Raw genomic sequence first — 20,491 nt, 5'->3', positions numbered from 1 at the left:
TTACATTAGGATGATATACTTGGAGTCCATGCCCCATGGACCCGGCGTGTAAGAGATCAGAGCTCTCACAGCTCATCTTTCAGCATCAGACACAACTTATGTTGCACAAGTTTGTCCCCTGAGCCAGAGCTTAGAGTCGTCATCTCACCTGACCTTCCCAGTAGGCACTGTTAGCCCTTCTCACAAATGAGGAGGCTGACACCCATAGAGAAGAAACTTTGCAGCCAGCATACAACCCTGAGCTTCTAACTGTGCAAGCCAGCATCACTGGCTTCCCACTGCCTTTGTGCCTGCCTGTCCCAGAAGATGAGTAACCACAGACTCGACTCAGGGAGGGGGCAAACAAGCAGATGGGCCACGTGCCTCCCTGCTCCGCCCTCAGACACCACCCAGACCTCTTGCTTCGCTAAAGTTTGGTTTCTCGCCCAAGCACTTTGGGATGAACCAGATTGTTTCCAAACACATTACATAATTGCTCACATATTTATTTAATGCCATCTCTTGAATATTAAATGATCCATAATACGGAACAGAAACTTGAGCATCTAAACCCAGCAGCTTTTGACAGGCGTGGGTGGGGAAGGAGGTTGAGGAGAGCCATCCACGAGCCATCCTCGGGGGGAGGCCATGACATTGCTCCTCTCCTCCCCCTGAGATGGGTTGATGAAGCCTTCCCATGCCCATGGGTGGCAACCAGGTAGTAGAATTTTCACCACAGAGTTCAACCTGTTGTATTATATAATGATAAAGATGCATCGTCTTCTCTCTAAAGGATCCTTGAAGCCAGGACTTGACTTTCTGTTTATTTGGCTATAAGAGTTTATTGAGCACGCTTTATGTGCAGTCATTGTTATACTTATATTCATACTCTCGTGTGCCCTTATAAATGGGACAAAGGAGACTCCTGGTCTCAGTGGGACTGGGGAGGGATGAACAGGGCCCAAGGTAATGTGGTAATGTGAGCAGAGGGCCCCTGTGAATTACAATCTATGTGCAGTGGCGAAGCTATTGGGAGTTCCAGTGGTCTGATCAATATTTGAGAAACATCCCTCCAAAGCCAGGAGAGGATGGGGGGTGAGGGTCACACCAGGAAGGGCTGGGTCACAGATCTAGGTCTGGGGTGCTGGGGGGTGGGGCAGGAAAATCCAGGGAGGACATAGGGGCCACCCAGACCCTAAGTGGTGACCTTCTAGTCTCAGAAGTGAGTCTGTCCAGGGTGATTCTAAGATTCTCCCAGGGCAGCAATGGAGGGCCTGACCTGACAGCCAGTAGGAATCACACACCAATGTCAGTTATCATCTCAGCCCCTTGTCCTCACCACCAGCTTGTGACATGTGCAGTTCTGTTATCCCCATTCCACAGAAGAGAAAAGCAAGGCCCAGAGTGGTTAAGTTTAATGCCTGGTGACTAGGAAGTAGCATCTCACTTCACACATACAACCCATGTTGGTTGAATGAATTCATAGTAACAACAATAGCCACAAAAATCACCATAGCAATCACTTAATACAGGGCTCACTTTGTGCCAGGGCCTGTCCTATGTGCTTTAAAATGTTTAATCATTTAGTGCCCGCAATAGCCCCATAAGACAGGCTTGACCACTCTCATCCCCACTGTACAAAGGAAGAAACTGAAGCACAGAGTGTTCAGTATTAATCCTACCCGAGTTGGGATTTGAACCCAGGTAGTGTGGCTCTGGAGTCCAGGTTTTCAGTAAAATGCAGTGCAAGTGGAAGAAGTAGCATCTATTGGGAACCCGGCACTGTCTGCATTTCCAAGTCTGGGGTCAAGGCCACTGGCTCACTGTGGATGGAACGTTCAGCAGCACGCCTCTCAGGGCAGCCTGGGCTGAGCCCCAGGGGAGGGAGTGTGTGCCGGCAGACCCTCAACCTTGAAGGCTGACCTGTCCTCCCTGGAGCCAGACGGGAAGGGCCTCTCAGAGCGTCCCCTCCTGCAACTGCCGAGACAGTCCAACCACAAAGCAGCTCGAGTCACCGAGTCACCGCCTCAGTAAGGGAATCAAGGAATCTTGTCACTCTCTTTGCTGACAGGAACATCCAGAGAGGAAAACCAACTGAGGGAAGTTGTGGAGTCAGAAAACATTTATGGAAAATGTTTTACTCCAATGACGACTGTGCCAGAACAACTAAATCCTCCCCAGTGGAAATGCTTTTTAAGTAAAAATGACAGGCATCTTTCCTTATAAATAAGTTCAATTGGCAGAATTTCCACGTCAGCAATGTATTAGGCAGTTGTAATTAACACCAGTTTACAAAGCAACTGACTCATCCCTCCTTAAAAAGTGGACAATAGTTCCCATCTGAGGGGCTGTGCTGGGGGATGGGGTCCCCATGCCTGAGAAAGTGCTTTGTAAAAGGTAGAAATTGGCACAAAGGCTTTAAAAGGACTTGAGGATTCTGAAACTGCTTATCCTTTGGGGGAGTTTGAACTTTTCCCTGCAATCCTGTTCTCTTCAAGAGAACCAAGAAAAAAAACATGAGCCCCCTCTGTGGCCAGACTGCCCCAGTCTAAAATTCAGGGAAGGGAACAAACAGGTTGCATCATCACATGCCCCAAACCAGGAAGCCATCGCATGAGGCTTCATGTAGGGAGGATGCATGGTGCGGTGGGACACTCCAGCCACAGGTGGTCCCCCTCTGCCGGATGCAGGTTCCGGCTGTGCAATCCTGGACACGTTACTTAAATGCATCCCACCTTAGTTTTATATTCTTTAAAATGGGAGCCCACGCCCTTTTGAGGATGTTGGAAGGATTCAATGGAAGAGAAAATAGGATGTTCCCAGCTTAGGGCCTGGAATATTGATGGCTGCTCAGTGGGATCCTCAGTGGGAACAATTGCCCCAAATAGTGAGGACTCCAGGCGCCTTTCTGCTGGGACCACGTTTGTCTCTCTCAGCCACCTGAGGATTGGGCAAAGAGAGTCTGTCATCTGTGTTCATTTGTTAGGGCTGCTGTGACACATGACCACAAACAGAAATGTGTTGTCTCCCATTCTGGAGACTAGACGTCCAAGATCCAGGTGTCAGAGGGCTTGGTTCCTTCCAAGGATGCTGAGGGTGACTCTGTCCCAGCCTCTCCTGGCTTCCCGTGGTTCACCAGCCATCTTCAGTGCTCCTTGGAATGGAGAAGTAGCACTCTAGTCCCCTGCCTTCACGTCGTCTTCCCCCAGTGAGTGCCTCTGTGTCCAAAGTTCTCCTTTGCATAAGGACACCAAGTCATTCCAGGTGAGGGCCCATTCTAATGGCCTCAGTTTAACTTGATCACCTCTGTAAGCACCCTGTGTCCAAGCAAGGTCACATTCAGAGGTATGAAGGGTTAGGACGTCAACCTATGTTTTTGGGAGGACTTAGTTCAACCCATAGCCCCATCGTAATGATTTGAAGCTGATTCTGGATAGACCACCAGTTCCTTCGTGACATTTAGGTTCCCAAATAGACTCAAAGAATACTTTACATCATTTTCTAAAAGGCTGACGTCCTTCCAAAAATCACTGATGTCTTAGCTTCCAGGAGATGCCCATTGGCCTTAAACTCCCAACTGGAACTGTTGGGTCATTATGTTACATAAAGAACTTGTGAGTTTGAAGCCGAGCTCTTTCTCAGCACAACTGTGTGCTAGACTCCAGAAACATAGGAAGCTAGGGACTTGGCTTTCAAGGTGGTTACAGGCAGGGAGGCCACAAAGCAGGTAAGTGTGCAACTGGCTGTTTCTGGATAGGTGAGTGCCAGGAAGATCGTTCCCAACAATGGTATTCAAAGGGTGAGAGAAACAGGTCACCTCCTGTCTTTGTTTCCCTAGAGAGGTAATGCCCTTCCTGGGTGCTGTGAGAACCTCCAGGGAGGCCCTACTCCCTCTCATCAGTCACTTGACTTTCATTCTGAGATGACACTCACTCCTGAGTCTACCCCCGGGAAGGTAGGAAGTGGCACAGAAACCCAAGCCCATCACCTCCTCTTGGCTGGGATGCCCAGAGAGGTGGGGGTTCAGTGCTGGACCCCCTTTATTACCAGCTCTCCATTTTTTTCTTCCCCAGTCATCTCATAGATCTGGGAAAGTTAACTAAGCTCGCCCATCCCAAATTTGAGCAGTTCTCACATTGCTTGAACTGAGAGCCTACAATCCGTATTCCCACCCAGCACCAAGCAAAGCTTCACAAACTGGTCCCAGTGCCCCAGACTAGGCACGAGAATGCCTGGGTGCTGGGTTTCAATCCTGGTGCTGCCGGTCTCAGCCTGAGCTTTGTGATCCTAGGTGAATCTTTCCACTTTCCAGCCTCAGTTTCTCCATGCACAAAGTAGGGTGGTTCCTATTTCACAAATGGGGGACGTCTACACAGCAGAATGTGTGGGGCTTGGCACCCAGTAGGCATTCTTCCTCTTCTCTCTCTGGGCTTCAGTTTCCACCCCTGCAAACCAGAGTTGGACCAGGTGGGTTCTAGCCAGTTCGGCCTGGCTCTTGGGAGGAGCCTGCAGGGAGCCTGCTGTCTGGCTGCATCACCCATGCCCACCCAATGCTGTGGTGGGGCTGCTCTGCCTGGAGCTCACATGTGACCTGGGCCTCCTGCTCCCATCTCTGTTCGCCTCATGCCTCCTCCAGCTGCCCGTGGTGAGGTGCTGAGAGGCTCCGACCTAGCAACCAGCCAGCCAGAGGCCTGAGCATGTGCCTCGCTGGGTACCATAAATCCTCATCTGTTCTCTCCCTGCTCCTCATCCTGCCCATCTTGTGGGCTCTGAGACCCATCAAGATTGCTGAGCTGGGAGCTGCAGCTGCCATCAGATGCTTCCCACCTCAGCTCCAGATACCCAAGCTCCAGCTAGCACTTTAGAAACGGTAGCGTCTTAGCAGGGACTCCTCACTCACCCCCAGGCACCTGGCATGGGCTGTGTCTTCTAGTTGGCACTCAGTCGGCGCTTGTCCGACTGAATGTTTTGCTGGATCAGCTCCCCCAGACTAAAGTCCAGAGGGCGGAATGTCTTACAAAAGGCAGTGGGGGGAGGTAAATGTCCAAGGGACATTTACATTTTCAAAGAGGAAATGCAGTAGAATGACTGTGTAACCAAAGCAACTCATGCCCACATCTATGGGCAAGAAAGCTGGGGACGGGCTGCACTCGGCTGTGCCCTCCTCCGCAGTTCTTGTCCAGGGTGAGATCTGGCCTCGAGCCTGGAGCTGATGCTGTTGGTGCTTTTTCCCTTCCATGGGGGATTCTGCACCAACTTGAGGCTAAAACAAGAAAACACACAGGAAGTGTGGTGGGGACATGGTATAGTGGAGTATGAAGTTTAAGTTCAAATCTTGCCTTGCTGGGTGACCTTGGACAAGTGACCACCCCTCTCTGGTCCTCACTGGTTCATCTGCAAACAAACGATCAACTGTATCACAGGTTGTTGCAGGGACTGAAGGCACTCCTGTATTCCGTGTGCTCACCGCGGCCTATTCCCACCTTCTCATCCCCAGCCTCACCAGCTCTCTGTGTGTCAGGCCTTGCCCCTTTGCTGGGCCCCTGGCATCATGGGGACAGCTGGGCCAGGTGCCCAACCCCATATGCCAAGAGCAGAATCCGCTGGGCTTGACTCTATACACCATGGGCCTGGGCCTTCCCTGCCACTTGCTGTCTTCAGTGGGGTACCGGCAGCTGCAGTGGGTGGAGCACTGTGCTGACTTGGAGAGACCCAGCAGTGTCAGCCACTCACTGTGGGGCCCGCTCTCTGCCTCAGTTCACACATCTGTAACCTGGGCACAGTCCCCCCTGCCTCAGGAGCTGCCATGGGGGCCAATGAGGTAACCGATGCACAAGGGCCTGAGAAGTAAGCACAAGGCTGTCTGTTGCTTCTGAATTGAAAGAAGCCAAAGGCTCCTGGGCTCCCAGGCCTTGCTGAGCTCCCTCGGTCCCCACTCTCAGCCTTGGCCTACCTGGGGTTGAGGGCTCTCCTCCTCAGGGTCAGTGGGAAAACTAAGAAGGAGTCGCCTTCCCTGTGCTAGCCTGGGGATAATGAAACTTGTAGGATCTTATTGTTAGAAGGAACCGAAGAGCTCAACAGTCCCACCCAGTGCTAGGTCTCCCAGTATCCCTAACTGGTAACTTTTTCTTTCTGGTTAACTCCAGGAACAGGGGCCTTACTGCCTGATCTGTGGCAAAGAGCAGGAATGGCACAGAATCCATGCACCTCGTGCCTAGGTGTTTTCCACATAAATACCACAGCGTGCCTCACTCAGGGCGTGCGACTGTGGTTCTAGACACACTTCTAACATGAATCAGCTGACTCTTGGGCTAGCGAATGGAAGACCCTGCTCAGGTTTCACCTTCTCTCTTCCCTGGAAACATCCTCAGTGTAACTTCTACCCCCACCCCGTAAAGATCCATCACTCCACCCTCTGTGTCCTGCAGCTCTGAGCAACGCCTCTACTGTCAAATGCATCGTTGTATGCTTTGTTTACTTACATCTCTTCCACTAGACCATAAACTACTCAGGAGATGTGGGGTGGCGGAAGGAACTTGGGCTTTGGAGTCAAACAGGTCTGGCTTTGAATCAGTGCCCACATCGTCCCGGCTGTCTATGACCAGAGGAAGTGATCGAATCTCTCTGAGATCACAGGTCAACATCTGTATCTTCACCATCCTTTCTCCCTCCCTGAGCACAGTCTAAGTCTTGCTTGTCTCTGTGTCCCTCGTCCCTGACACACAGTAGGTGCATGGCGCTTGTTGGGTAAAGGAAGTGCAAGGAGGCCAGCAGGTGGATTGAATTATGAAGCGGCAGGGGAGGAAGTTTACCACTAGAAGCAAACACACACTGCATTCATGGAGTTTAGAGTTGAAGTCGAGAGCAGAGACAAAACGGTCGTGAAAATACGATGCATGAGCTTAAAACATTCTGCAGTCTGAGGTACTTAGTGAAGAGGCAACGTGTCCCACACTCTGAGAACCTCATGGCGCCACCCAGAGATCAACTCACAGGAATTGCCAGCGCTTGGAGTCCCTGGACTTTCCTTGTTCGCCAACAAAGTGTTCAGATAGTACCTGACTTAAACTGTGTCTTTTAAGGCTTTTTAAAATTATTTTGTTTAAATCAAGGTCCTGTTCTGTCACCCAGGTTGGAGTGCAGTGGCGTGATCATGGCTCACTGCAGCCTCAAACTCCTGGCTTCAAGCAATCCTCGCACCTCAGCCTCCCAAGTAGCTGAGATTATAGATGCAAGCCACTGCACCTGCTTACACCATATTTTTAAAAGCAAAAGGCTGGGAAGCAGAGGAGGTCGCTAGATTGACTAAATGATATGTTTGCAGCATAGATGTTCTGCTGTTTGTCAAACAGGAGTTGCTGTGATTAGCAAAATATCAATTCACAAAAAAATGAAAACATATACTCAGGGGTGAGTTCCCTACACCTGAAATATTTAAAATAAAACAGATGTTGGCACATGAAGGGGGAAGATTACAGTAGCTGGGAAACTTGTTCACATGGAAAGTGCTCCTTCTCCAAGGATGCTGGAGGAAGGACAGTTGCTCAGCAGGAAATGATAAATGTTTTCCTGTTCTCTATGAAGAGAAAGTGATCAGGCACATTATCAGGCACAAGCAAGGAGTGTCACGGGGCCCAGAGGCAAGGTGGGTGGGGGACTCTGTTACTCTTTTTTCCCCTTAGTCCAGAGAGGCTTCCTGGAGGAAGCAAGAGTCCGGGCAGTTTGGCCCAGGCTCTCCTGTCCTGGCCTCTCGCCACGTGACCTGTTTCAGTAGAAGCCTCCTTGGGTTGGGCCAGATGCACGCATTGTGGCCACACTTTCCCCATGTTCCCAGGGCCACTCCATGCCAGCCAGTTATACAGAGAATCCTCAGAACAATAGAACTTCCAGGTAGCCAGGGCTAAAGCCAGGGTGCAGCTGATAGGATCAGGAGCCTCGTGCTCATGAGAACAGAGGCCCATGAAGAAGCCAGGGCCCCAGAGCAATGCCTGCCACCCACGTTGCTTTTGACAGAGCCCACTGTTTTGCCGATCACCACATTGTGGAGGCCAGCCCACAGACCCTGGTGACCAGCCCCGCTCCCCAGCCCCTCCCCACCCCGCCTCCCTCCTCACCGATCCTCAGGCCAGAAAGGGAGGCAGCCCTGCTGGCAGCCAGGCCTGGGTGCCGTGGCTGCCTTGCAGGGTGTGGCCATACGTCGCAGACCTCTGCAGTGGCTGTAGGTGTCGGAGCCGAGCAGTCAGAGAGGGTACTTGTGTCCATGGCCTGGGATCCAGCAGGGACACCGGGGGATTCACCACCATCTCTGGCCAGGTATTGGAGGCTGGGTTCGTGGGACACTGCCCACAGCCCTGGACTGGTTGGTCTCCCCAAGAGCCTGGGTCTGTAGTCCAGGGCGGGGCAGTGGTGGGGAGGTAGGAGGTTACTGAGGTGGAAAGAGTGTAAAGAGACGGACCTATGAGGCTTTGAGTCCTTGGCTGGAAGGGAGAGTGGAGGGCAAGGCCGGGCCCAGGCAAGGTCTTTAGGTATTAATGAGGAGCCCCAGGGGGCCATCTCTGGCCTCTAGGCGTGCTCCCTCCAGAGGGCGGCGAAAGTAGCAAGAGCGTGGAGTCTGGAGCCAGACAACCCGGGTTCAAATCCTGACACCCAGGTGTCCATTTGGATGTTTACCTCCATCTCTCTGTGCCTCGGTTTCCTATCCTGTAAAATGGGGGTGGTGGCGACAGTTCCTATTTCCTAAGGCTGTGTAAGGATCAAACAAGATAAGAGACGGAGCCCTTCAACACAGGCGAGTACCCGGGAGGTGTTAGCTCTGAGCTGCCGCCTTTCCCTCCCTGAACATGGGAGCCGCCCTCAGGCAGCAAGGTTGGTGCTGGAAGGAAAACTAAGAGACCCTTGAGGCTACCTGCCCTTCTCTGAGGTGCAAATACAGAGGAGATGACCTAGGTCATAGTGTCAGATTTTGAGTCGGACAGACTGGAGTTTGAATCCTGTGTCTGCAAATGGTGTATCTGGGAAGGCTTCCACACGCTCTCGACCCCTTGACCCCATTTAAAAAATACGTGAAATGGGACTAATAATAGGACCTAGCTTATGGGGTGTGTAAACGATGAAATGGCGCTGTACACATAAAGGGCTTATCCCGTGTCTTATACTTAAGTTGGGAGAATTGGGATCTACTGTCACCAGCACCACCATCATCGTCGCTATCATCATGATTGTTACCATTATTATTATTAGGAAATAGAGACTCAGAGAGGGGAAGGGACACAGCAAGTTAGAGGGCAAGGCAGGACCAGCCTTGGCCTCCTACCCCTCAGTCCCTGTTCTTTCCACTCCCCTCACCCCCTCATTGGCCCTCTGCACATTCATCACAGACAGCTGTCTGTCCTGTGTAGAGCTTGACTTCATCCTTACAAGAGGGTCACCCTCTAGCATCTGGGAACCTGTATCCTGCTGACTTCACTGGTTCTGGGCATGGGTCTAGGGGTACCACACAGGGGAATCTGGCATCCCCCCAAGATGCCGAGCCAGCAGACAGCCCTAGCTGGAGGTTACCTTGTCACCATGATCCACAGCACCCCTCTAAAATCCCTCCCAATCCCTGTGTCCAGGGATCATTGGCCAGGGAAAGTCCCTTGAGGGGCAGAAAACAGCTTTGGAGGAAGCTATCTGGAAACTCCTCAAGCTCCTCACACCCCCCAGGAACTCCTTGAATATGGGGGAATGATTGGAACCCCAACTTCCACCAAAGCTTCCCTGGGCTTTGAGGACACTCTGGGGGTCACCTTCAAGCATCTTTTCCTTCTGTTAGCTGGCACACACGGTCTTTGCAGGCTTTCTGTCTCTCCCACCTCTTGACCCTCCCAGGCAGAGATGAACAGAGAGAAAAGAAGAGGCAGGGGAGAGAGGGGGAGAGGATGGAGCTTGCTGTAAGGAGAAGGAAGGCTCACCTGTTTTAATAACACAGATATTGCACCCACAATAATAATCATCATTCCTATCTATTGAACACACACTATGCACCAGGCACTGTGTTACGAACTTGATGTATATTGTCACAGTCCATCTTCACGGTAGCCTTATCAAGTAGAAAATATGATTATACCCACTTTGAAGATAAGTAAACGACCATGTAATGAATACAGTTTCAAAGCAGATGATACGAAACAATGACAGAGTCTGAGTGAAATAGAACAGGGAGTGCTGGGGACTGTGGCAAATTGGAGAATCTTTTTTTGAGGCATGATACACACAGCAGATGAAGCACACTAATTTTAAATGTACCACTTTTTACATGTGTTTACACTGATGTAACCACCACCAAGATTAAAATATTTCTAGTAGCCCAAAATATTCCTTCTGAAGTATTAGAATTGATTGTTTCCAAATAATATTCTGCAAAACTGTCCCAGCTGAGAGCAACCTAAGGAGATATGATGACTAAATACAAAGCAGCTACCTAGATGGGATCCTGGAAGAAGAAAGGGATGTTGGGTAAACAGAGGAAATGTGAATAAAGTATGGGTGTGAGTTAATATCAACATATCAGTATTGATTCATTAATTATGAGAAATGTACCATTCTAATATAAGATGTGACTAATAGGGGAAACTGAATGCAGGGCAGACAAGAACTCTTCGACTGTCTTTATGGATTTTTTGTAAATCTAAAACTACTCTAAAACAAAAAGGTTATTTCAAGATATTTTACAGATAAGGAAACTGAGGCCCAGAACACCGAAACCCCTTACTCAGGGCCCCACAGAAGCAGTGGGCTAGCCACAACCAAAAGGCTGGCCGGCCCTCTAGCTGCCAAGGGTGGAGTTAGAGGATGAGGGTGTCAGGGGTGCTGGGGTCTCCTTCAATCCATAAGTGCCTTACAGTGGATTCACCTCTGCAGGAAGCTGGCCATCCAGCTTCCCCTCTGCTGCCTCCTCCTGAACTCTCCAGGGCTGTCCATTAAAAACCAGTTCTCCCAATGGCCTTGGCCACAGAGGGAGTGTGTTCATGGGCAGCTCCTGTCCTGAGAGCCGGATGTCACCTTCCCACTCCTGCCAGTCTCGATGCAGGTGTCTCTGAGCCTCTCATGCCCAGCACAGGGGTGGCATGAGCACAAGGTGTTGGCTGAGTGTTGGATGGATGGTTAAGTGAAAAAATGAAGGAGGGAAGAAATGAATGGCAAGCTGCGTGGTTGAGGGGATTCCAAGGTGTTAGAGAGTGCCAAGACCATGAACTCTGCAGCCAGATGGCCAGGGTCAAACCCTGGCTCTCCCACCTCTAGCCAGGAGAGGTTATGTAACCTCTCTGTGTCTCAATGTCCTTGCCCCAACGTGGGGAAAATAGTATACCTGTCCTTAGAGGGCTGATCATATTAAGGGAGTTGGTAGACATATGAGGGAGGGAAGTAATAGAGGAGTGAAGGAGAACTAGGGAGATGATGAATTAGTTGTCCTATTGAGAGATGGAAACTTGGACAAAGCCGTAAGACCTAGCCATTCTCCCAGAAAGGAGGGTAAGGAGGAGCATTGCGCAATGGTTAGAACACAGATTTGGAGGCAGAGCTGCCAGGGTTCAAATCCCAATGGCACCACTTACCAGTCGTGTGACTTTGGCCAAATGAGCTAACCTCTCTGTGCCTTGGCATCCTCATCTACAAAATGGGTATGATAACAGTGACACTCACCTCAGGAGGTGGCTATGAGAACTAAGGAGTTGGCTGGTATGGGTATAGTGTTTAGAATTGTACCTAATATGTTTACTATAACCCTGGCATATCATCAGTATATTTGAAATAAATAGGAAAGGTTTTGTGCCAGGAGCCCACACCCTCCCTTGAAGGGGCTCCCACGTTCAGGAGAGATGCAGGTCCAGGCATCGCAAACTCATTTACCTCCTGAGTCCAGGGGAGAAAGTGCCCCTAATGAAGTCAGGTGGAGAGAGGATGACCTAGTGACCGCATGTCCATCTCTGTGGCCTCACCCGCCTCTGGCCCACTCTGGATGGGCATTGCTCATGATATTTTAAGACAAAATAGAAATCTGGATTCTTATGTACAATCCCCCAATTTTTAAACATTGGCATTTAATTCAATTTTATTTTAAGCTCTGAGCAAAACAAACAAACGTATTTTCAGTGGGCTGCTCTCACAAGTAGCTGGTTTGTAGCTTCCACTCCAGTCTAGTCCTGCCAGTTCACTTTCTTTTTTTTTTTAGAGAAGAGGAAACCGAGGCCTAGAGAGAAGTGCTTGGTCGCCGATATAGTTGACTACTTAGTGGAGCCAAGTTCTCCTCTCCCCTGCTAACAGCCACACCTGGGATCCCCAAGTAATCAATCAAGTCGGGGAGAGAACATCAAAGGGACATTTTCCCCGTGGACTAGGGTTTTTTCCAATAGCATATGTGAAATATGATTCAGGCTCAGCAGACACCATTTGCACCATGTGTCAGAGGTGCTGCTGGGTAGAAAGCAGGAGGCTTCACCACTTCCAAAGCCGTAGCAAAGATTCACAATTTATGGAACCAGCTTCACTCCTAGCCCTGGCCCAGCAGGCTGGGCACTAGGATTCCACCTTCCATGAGCAGTGAGAGCTAAGGTCGCCTGCCAGAGAGGAGTAAGTTCTATGGTGAAGGAAGTCACAAAGTAAATGCTAGAGAGGTCGACAAAAGTAGCGAGGCATGTTCAGGAGAGACCTTTGGGAGGGATGTTTGTAAGACAAAGTTACGTTAAAAGCTTGTCATACCCTGAACTTGAGTTGTATTCTTTTCCATTGAAAACTGCTCTCTCGTTCCCACCTACTTAACCTGCCTGCACCGCTACCTTCCCATCTACAAAATGGGGACAAAAATCCTAACTCATTTTGTACAGTTTGTGATGAGGATGGAATACAAAACCATGTGTGGAGGATTAAACCGGCCATTGTTGTCACTGTCAGCAGCTGCCAGCCCACCTGTTTGCATAAGCGGTGGCCCAAGAGCCTTTCACGTTTGGCCTCTCTTTACCCTAAGTATCCACATCTGTGACCTTCACGTTGAAGAGTCCAGTGCATCTACCACTTGTGGAGCACCTACTGTGTGCCAGGTCCTGTGCTAAATTCTTCCACCTGTATTCTCTCCTGTAGTGCTCAGAGCAACCCTGGGCGCCAATGTCATCATCACCATCTCTGCAGCTGAAGAACCTCAGGCTCTGGGAGAAAACATGAGGCATCCAAGGTCACCCCCAGGTGTGAAAGTGACCTTGAGCATGGCCCATTACCTCTCTGAGCCTCCAGCTTCTTCCTCTGTAAAAGGAGGTTCAGGACACCCACCCTAGCACTACCATGAGGCCCTATGAGGTAATGACTTGGAAAGTGCACCATCAGCTGTAGATCCCGGCCAAATGGACGATGTGGATGTGAGTCCTTCAGCAGCCTATTTCTGTCCGGGATTCAGTGCATTTTAGCAGCAAGGGCTACTGAGAAAAGTTATTTCAAGTATCTTTTTCTTGGGTGGTTTCCAAAATGTATCTCCTTTCTCCAGCTAACAAGTCCAACACTGGCTTCAGCAGAGGCTATGCACACAGTAAGTTATTTCCAGTGGAATGACCAGGAGGTAGAAGGTGGATGGGCATGATGGTCACAGGGGAGACAGGATCCCAGAGAAGGCCTAGGGATGTGCAGTCAGATAGAAGTAGGATCAAATCCCAGCTCCTCCACTTACTAGCTGTGTGATCTTGAGACAACTAGCTAACCTCTCTGAGCCTCACCCAGAGGGTTGTTATGAGAGGGGACTAAGCACAGCAGCTGAGAAAAATCGGTACACATGTCCTGGAAAGAAAGCCTGGTCAAATAGGGCACAGTAGTACACATACACGGGACCGTGAGAAGCTGGAGGATGGACACTGTGCACTCTTCATCTTGGCAACCTGGCTCACAGTAGGTACACAGCATACATTTCAAAAATGAAATATAACATTCATTTTCCTTTCTGACTTGTGCCCACCCACTTAATCCCCCTCGTCTTTCAATCCCCAGCCCCACTGTCCCACCTCTGTGAAGGGTGAAAGAACACAGACTGATACCTAACAAACCTGGGTTCAAAATGCAAATGCTGCCTGCCTGGCTGGGTAGTCTTGGACAAGTTACCTCCCCTCTCTGACTCTCAGTCTCCTCTTCTGTAAACGGGCTAATGTTGCCTCCCTAGCAAGATTGCTGGAAGAGTTAGGGATGATGTATATGAAAGCACCTGGCATGGCCTCTGAAAGTGGCAGCAGGAATGCTGTTATTCCTCCCAAGTGTAGCCCATGGACACCTCTGACTTCTCCACTCACACTCAGACTAACTCCCTAAGGAGTTCACAATGAATTTGTCTCCACATCTCAGATGTCACAACACAAGCACCTTGGGTGTATGTATCTCTAAAGAGTGACATTTCACCTCTGTTCCTACAGTCCCTTTACACAGTTTTCCACACTCTCACTGCTTCTATATTGGTTGGACTTGGAGCGGTTAACAATCTCCTTAAAACGCCTTAAAAAGGAACATCAACAGACAACTCATTCTGGCTCAAGAACAAATGGCCCAGAGATTAAAACACCCGTCTGTAATCACAGACATCATCCACTGGCTGTGGGTTTCCTTGTGCCCATGAAAGTTCCCAGACTGACAATTCATGAATGAAGGGCTTTCTGGTCCTGGATGCCATCTTATCCTCAAAGATAGCCTGCAAACTCTTCACTGTTCTTGACTGATTGTTTATGGGGACATCTCTGATGCCTCCAGATCAAGCCTAAATTCTTGAGAGATGGGATTGGCTCTGCTTCTCTGTGAGGATTTGTGTGGGGGCAGGTGCAGGACTTGGTGGGAAACCCACTAAGGTGGGTCACATAGGGGCTGGGGTGCCACAGAGGGACAATCTACTCTTTGGGATGTCTGTGGATTGAAGTCTGAAGCTGGCAAGGGTCCCGGGCAAAACCTTGTCCAATATCTGGCTAATATCCGCTTAGACGGCCTGCAGTGCAGACCTTGTTCTGAGAGCCCCCCTCCTCAGAACCATGAACAGAGGCTGCCCGTTATTAGCTTAAAAAAAAGTCTGCCTTTAACACCTGACATTGTGGGATGATTGCCATACCTGTGTTCGACGGGCTTGGAGGGTTTGTCTGCAGTGACATAGCCTAGTTGCCACACTCTCAACCTGCGGTGATGAAGCCACATTTGTCATATAATTTGTTCCAATGCAAATCAAATGTAAAAGCACTCCTTTTGATTTGGGTAGGCCAAATTAAAAAAAAGTGGGAGTGGGGAAGAGATTAGATGTGGTGGCTCACGCCTGTAATCCTAGCACTTTGGGAGGCCAAGGCGGCCAGATTGCTTGAGGTTAGGAATTCAAGACCAACCTGGCTGACATGGTGAAACTCCATATCTACTAAAAATACAAAACTTAGCCAGGTGTGGTGGTGCACGCCTGTAATCCTAGCTACTCAGGAGGATGAAGCACAAGAATCACTTGAGCACAGGAGGTGGAGGTTGCAGGGAGCCGAGATTGCACCCTGCACTCCAGCCTGGGCAACAGAAAGAGACTGTCTCAAACACACACATACACACACACACATACACACACACACACACGCACGTACACATGTATATTTTTATAATCTCTGAGCCCACCCTCTCTTCTTCTGCATTCATTTAGGATTTTTCTCCACCCACCTCCCACAGTGAGGAGGTGAGGGGTTTCCCAACTTCCACTATTACCTGACAAGGGCAAAAGTCTGATCTTAAAACCGGCACCTCCCTCCCCTGCCGCTTGCTCCAGCGCTGGCTCCAACACCTGGGCCTCTCCCTCCAGGCCCCTGAGCTAATTACAGGTTTCCCTAAATCATTGTAAGGAAAAGCTAATTAAATCAGGGTCGGCCATTAATTTTCTGGCTAAGGACAGGCACCCGACACCTCTCTTCAATTCCAGGATCCAGAAATCACAGCTTGGAACTTCCTTTGAGGTTGGGAATCAGGTTTTATCTGTTAGGGCTGATTTTAGGAAGAGCAGCATGGCCCAGTGACCATGGGGGATCAGGTTGGGGACCTGAAAAACTGGGCCTCAGCCAAATCTGCATGGGAAACAGTACGAAGAGGTAAAGTCAGATGTCCCTGCACCCGCCATTAGTCATCGTATGGTGTGAGAAAAACCCTTGCATTCGATCCCAGCCCTGCCGCTTGCTAGGCAGGTATCCTGGTGCAGAAGTCTCCACATACAAGGCAGGCAGCATCAGTGCTGGCACAGAGAGTGGAGTGAGTTCTGAGCCAATGTTTGTTGAATGAACAAGTGACTGCTGAGTGCCTGGCTCAGTGCCACACACACAGTAAGCACCCAAACAATGTTTGTTCTCTTGTCCCTCTTGGAATCTTCTTTTGGAACTATAACATTCATGGGATGAGGTGGCTTAAGTTCCTAAACCCTTTATATGAAAACATGCATTGGACGTTTTCTTCCTTTGAGATTCAAGGGTGAGAGAAGTCAGAGATGGGGTACGGGCAGGGGACACAGGAACTGAGTTCTCCACTCCTACAACCCCAACACCTCTCACATACTGTCAGATGCCAGCCTGCTCTGCCATGTCCTCAGCCTCAGCATCCCTCTCCATAAAGCCGGGCACCTTGGCAGGAGTCCCAGCTGTGGCTTCTCCCTTTCCTGCTCTGCTCCCTTGTTAGCCGAGTCCTCAATAACTCCTTGAAAGGCCCGGACATTGCACATTGCACCCTCAGTATTCGCTCCCGCCTTGGCCACTTTATTGCAGATGGTGATCGATGTGCTTAACTAATTCAGGGGTTCCCCCCTCCCCACCAAAGGCAGGAAACGAACAGGGCAAATCCATAGTATGGCTGAGGACCACTCTGTGTGTCAAGTTCAGCACAGTGCCCGGAGTACAGATTCTGGAGTCTGGTTTGAATCCCAGCTAGTTGTGTGATCTCGGGCAAGCTGCCTAACTTTTCTGTTCCTCCGTTTCCTCCTCTGCAAAATGGGCATGATGCTAACAGTATGTCCCCCATGGGGTCGTTGTAAGAATTAAATGCGCTCATCATGTGCCAAGTGTTCAGACAGGGCCCAGTGCATAGTTGGTGTTCCATGAACATCAGTCATTACTCATGAACTTGGAACAAGGATCTCAGTTTATCCTCACCATAGCCCAGCCTGGCTGGAGAGGACGATGGCTCCCACTTTACAGATGAGGTCCAGGGAGGGGAAGCCACTTACCCATGGCCACACAGAACAAAATCCCTGGCCCGCACCTGTCCCTGACAGATGGAAGACTGACAGCACCTGCCAGTGAAAGCGGGGCCGGGCAGAGCAGGGGTAGTGAAAGGAGCTTCCAAAGAAGGGCCAGGCCTCCCTCAGAGGTGTGAGTGGAGTCGGGAGGTGGCTATAAATACGCAAGGCGAGGGGCTCTGTAACTAGGCCAGGAATGTGTGTTAGTCATTGAGGTCAGCACGGCCGCAGCGGCGCTTGGCTGGGAGAAAGCGGATCAGGAGTGGGCTCAGGTGAAGCCGGAGAGCTGATGCCGAGGAGTGGGTTTTGCTGGGGCAAGGGTGGCACTCTAAGCTCAGGGGCATGCTGGAACCCCCAGACCTTTGTCATGGGACGAGGGCAGATTCCCATGAGTGCCTCCCCTACCCCTTCTAACCTCTGAGGAATCCTTCTGTAGCCCAGATCAGATCAAACCTCCAAGCTGCCTAAACCCACTCTCGGGCCAAGATCACAGGCCTGGTTCCCCAAGGCAGACACGAGTTCCCATTTTGGAGGAGGGCAAGCACATCCTCTCTAGCTTAATACCTGTGCACTTACTTTGATGTGTTAGGAGAAAAATATAACTGGCAAAGCAAATCCATGATATTGTGGCTATGAATGCTTAAGATAACACTAAGTAGAGGGATATGTATGTTTCTAAAAGGGAGGTGATTTCAGGACAGATGCAAAGTATATGCTAGAACTTGCAGACTGGCAAACATCATTACTGGAGCTTGAGGATTTCTGGTCCACAGGCTAAATGTGAATCTTTCTGCTGTGAGGTATCAAGCCCTCACCAGCCTTCTGAGATTCCCCACCCCAACCCCAGCCTACCTTCATTCTTGCTGTGCCTGCTACCTGGAATGCCTCTCTGACCAGGTGAAATGAGCTCCTCACTAGAACCTGCACAGGCTACCCAGTCCCCTATCCCTCCACTGCCATTTCCCACACCGCATGAAGCCATCCTTTCTGCAGTCCCTCAGCAACAGGGAGAGCAAGCTCTGTGTCTGTCTTCCTACCTGCTGTGCCCAGCACAATGCCTAGAGCCAAGCACAGGCCAGGGACGTGACACCCAGTGGAGCTGTCACTGCCTGGTGCGAGGACTGTGCACATGCAAACTCACATCTCTGGGCGCAGTCACCTCCCCATGCATCAGATGGGGATGACACGCTTCCTTCCCTAGTGGGGTTGCATGGACTCTGTGAGTTTACTCCAGAGTAAACAGGAGTTAGCCTGGTGCCTGGCATGGGCTCAGCACCCCGTAACTAGCGGCTGAACAGTAGCATCATCAACGCTATTGTCATTATAAGGGCCAGTGGATATTCATTAAACGAGTCCACAGTGGTGCAGGCTGGTGAGGAGGGAAAAAAGAATGGGGCATGTGTGCATTTAGGCTGGAGAGAAAATTCTCAGTGGCTATTTTCCCCACCCCTCTCATTTTGAATATGGGGAAAACATGGCCCAAGCCACACCCCTAGGACCAGGACCCAGAACTTCTGCCCTTCAGTCTATGGTGCTCCACCACCACCTCCCTCCCCAGGCTTGGGGAAGCGGAAGGGGTGGCCAAGGCCAGGATGCACCTGCCCAGTGAGACACTTGCAGGCTCCCTGCCCCCAGCCTTCCTCAGCTCCTCAGTGCGGACCCAGGTGACCTGGTTGGGAGTTCCAGGGCTGTGGCCTGCACTGAGCTGGCAAGAGAGTTCTCACTTCGCCAAGGCCGTGAATCAAAAGGCTCATTCTTTGTAGACTCCTCGGATATGTAGAAGCAGACTTGACCTTTGTCGTTTGTTATTTTTAGCAGAGCAGGCAAGGAATGATAAAAACCTGCACAGGAGCTGGCTATAAATAGCACGCCTGTGGCTTTTTTTAAGAAAAAAAACACACACATCTGAAAATTGTAGATCCAAACAAGCATTGCCCTTCAAAGTAGAATAACAGCATTAGCATGACACTTTACAATCAGCAAGCCCATTTAAGCTGTCACTTCAGCTCACCGCACAATTCCACGGGGTGGACACTTCCATCGTCTCCATTTTGCAGATGAGGAAACAAGGAATGAAGTCAGCCAGGAAGGCTGTGGGCATGGCACCTGACACGTGGCGAGAGCCCTGTAAATATCACTTTCCTTATCACTGAATCTCCAAGAAATTGAGTAACTTGTCCAGTGCCAAGCCAGGAGAAGGAAGAGAAGCAGGACAGATGCCAGGGCCACCTGTCTCTAAGTCCATGAGTCCCCCCACTGCTAGCAAGCCTTTCAGAGCTGAAGGAAGAAGAGTTAGACCTGGGAAGGTCAGAGGAGTGGCGCTGGATGTTATGGGGACACCGGGGTGAGAACTGGAAGGAGAGGGTGGTATCTGAGACGCTGTCAGCTGAGCGGAGGGGGCTGGGGAAGTGCCTTTGGGGCCAGCAGCAAGAAAGGAAAAAAGGAGGAGAGGAAGACAGAAGATCGCTGGCCAATTGTTTTTAGGACAGTACCATGCAAGGGTCACCTCATCAGGCACTGCCCTCCTTTGGGCAGAGTGGGAAATGTCGGTAGGCTCTGCAGTGAGAGGGCTAAGAGCAGGTTACCAACACTGGGATAGGAGCCGACAGAGGCCCCAGGGGCTGGGGCCAGGGCAGCCCGTAGCAGGAAAGAACAGGTCGAGGGCAACCAGATTGGAAAGGGGTCCTGAAACTTGAAAGGTAATGAACTCCAGGTAACCATGTTGAGGGCCTGCCCACGGCTCCGTGGTGTGCTGGTAAATGTTTAACAACCAGCTTTCGGGGCGGTGGATGTCCTGCTCTCCAGTGCTTGCCGATTTCTGTGGTGTCAATGGTCCCGCCTTGGCAGATTGCAAGCTGCCAACATGATATCACTGACACGCACAATCGGCTCTCACAAGCCAGTATGAGCAACTCAGAACAAGACTGCTGCCATACCGTGCCACACAAGATGGAGATACTTATGTCCTGCTTGTTTCGAGGGAAAAGAGAAGGGGTTTGTGGGTAGTTTTTAAGCTACAATTCGTCGTGCATGTAACACATGAGAGGCAAACGATTTTACAGGCAGTATCTCAGGGAATTCTCAGGACACAACTCCACAGTAAATATCATCACCATGTTACTGACAAAGAAACCAGGCTCAGAAGGGTGAAGTGACCCACCCAGTGAATGGTGGAGCCCAGACATAAGCCCAGGCCTATGAGAATTCAGATCTGTGCCCCAGACACATAATACCTGGCCTCTAGCCAGGGTAGTTCCGGGACCTCAGTTGAGG

At 50.4% G+C, this 20,491-nt stretch overlaps 1 protein-coding gene across 2 annotated transcripts in view; it reads left to right on the top strand.

The window, feature by feature from the left end:
• ATP2B2 (ATPase plasma membrane Ca2+ transporting 2) overlaps nucleotides 1-20,491 on the top strand; it is a 302,597-nt gene that overhangs the window by 86,274 nt on the left and 195,832 nt on the right. The window lies entirely within an intron of this gene.

Source organism: Sapajus apella, unplaced genomic scaffold (assembly GCF_009761245.1).
Source record: "Sapajus apella isolate SASKATOON/1434 unplaced genomic scaffold, GSC_monkey_1.0 scaffold213, whole genome shotgun sequence".
In the NCBI taxonomy this organism is placed as follows: domain Eukaryota; kingdom Metazoa; phylum Chordata; class Mammalia; order Primates; family Cebidae; genus Sapajus; species Sapajus apella.
This window is presented reverse-complemented; position numbering and strand designations above follow the sequence as displayed.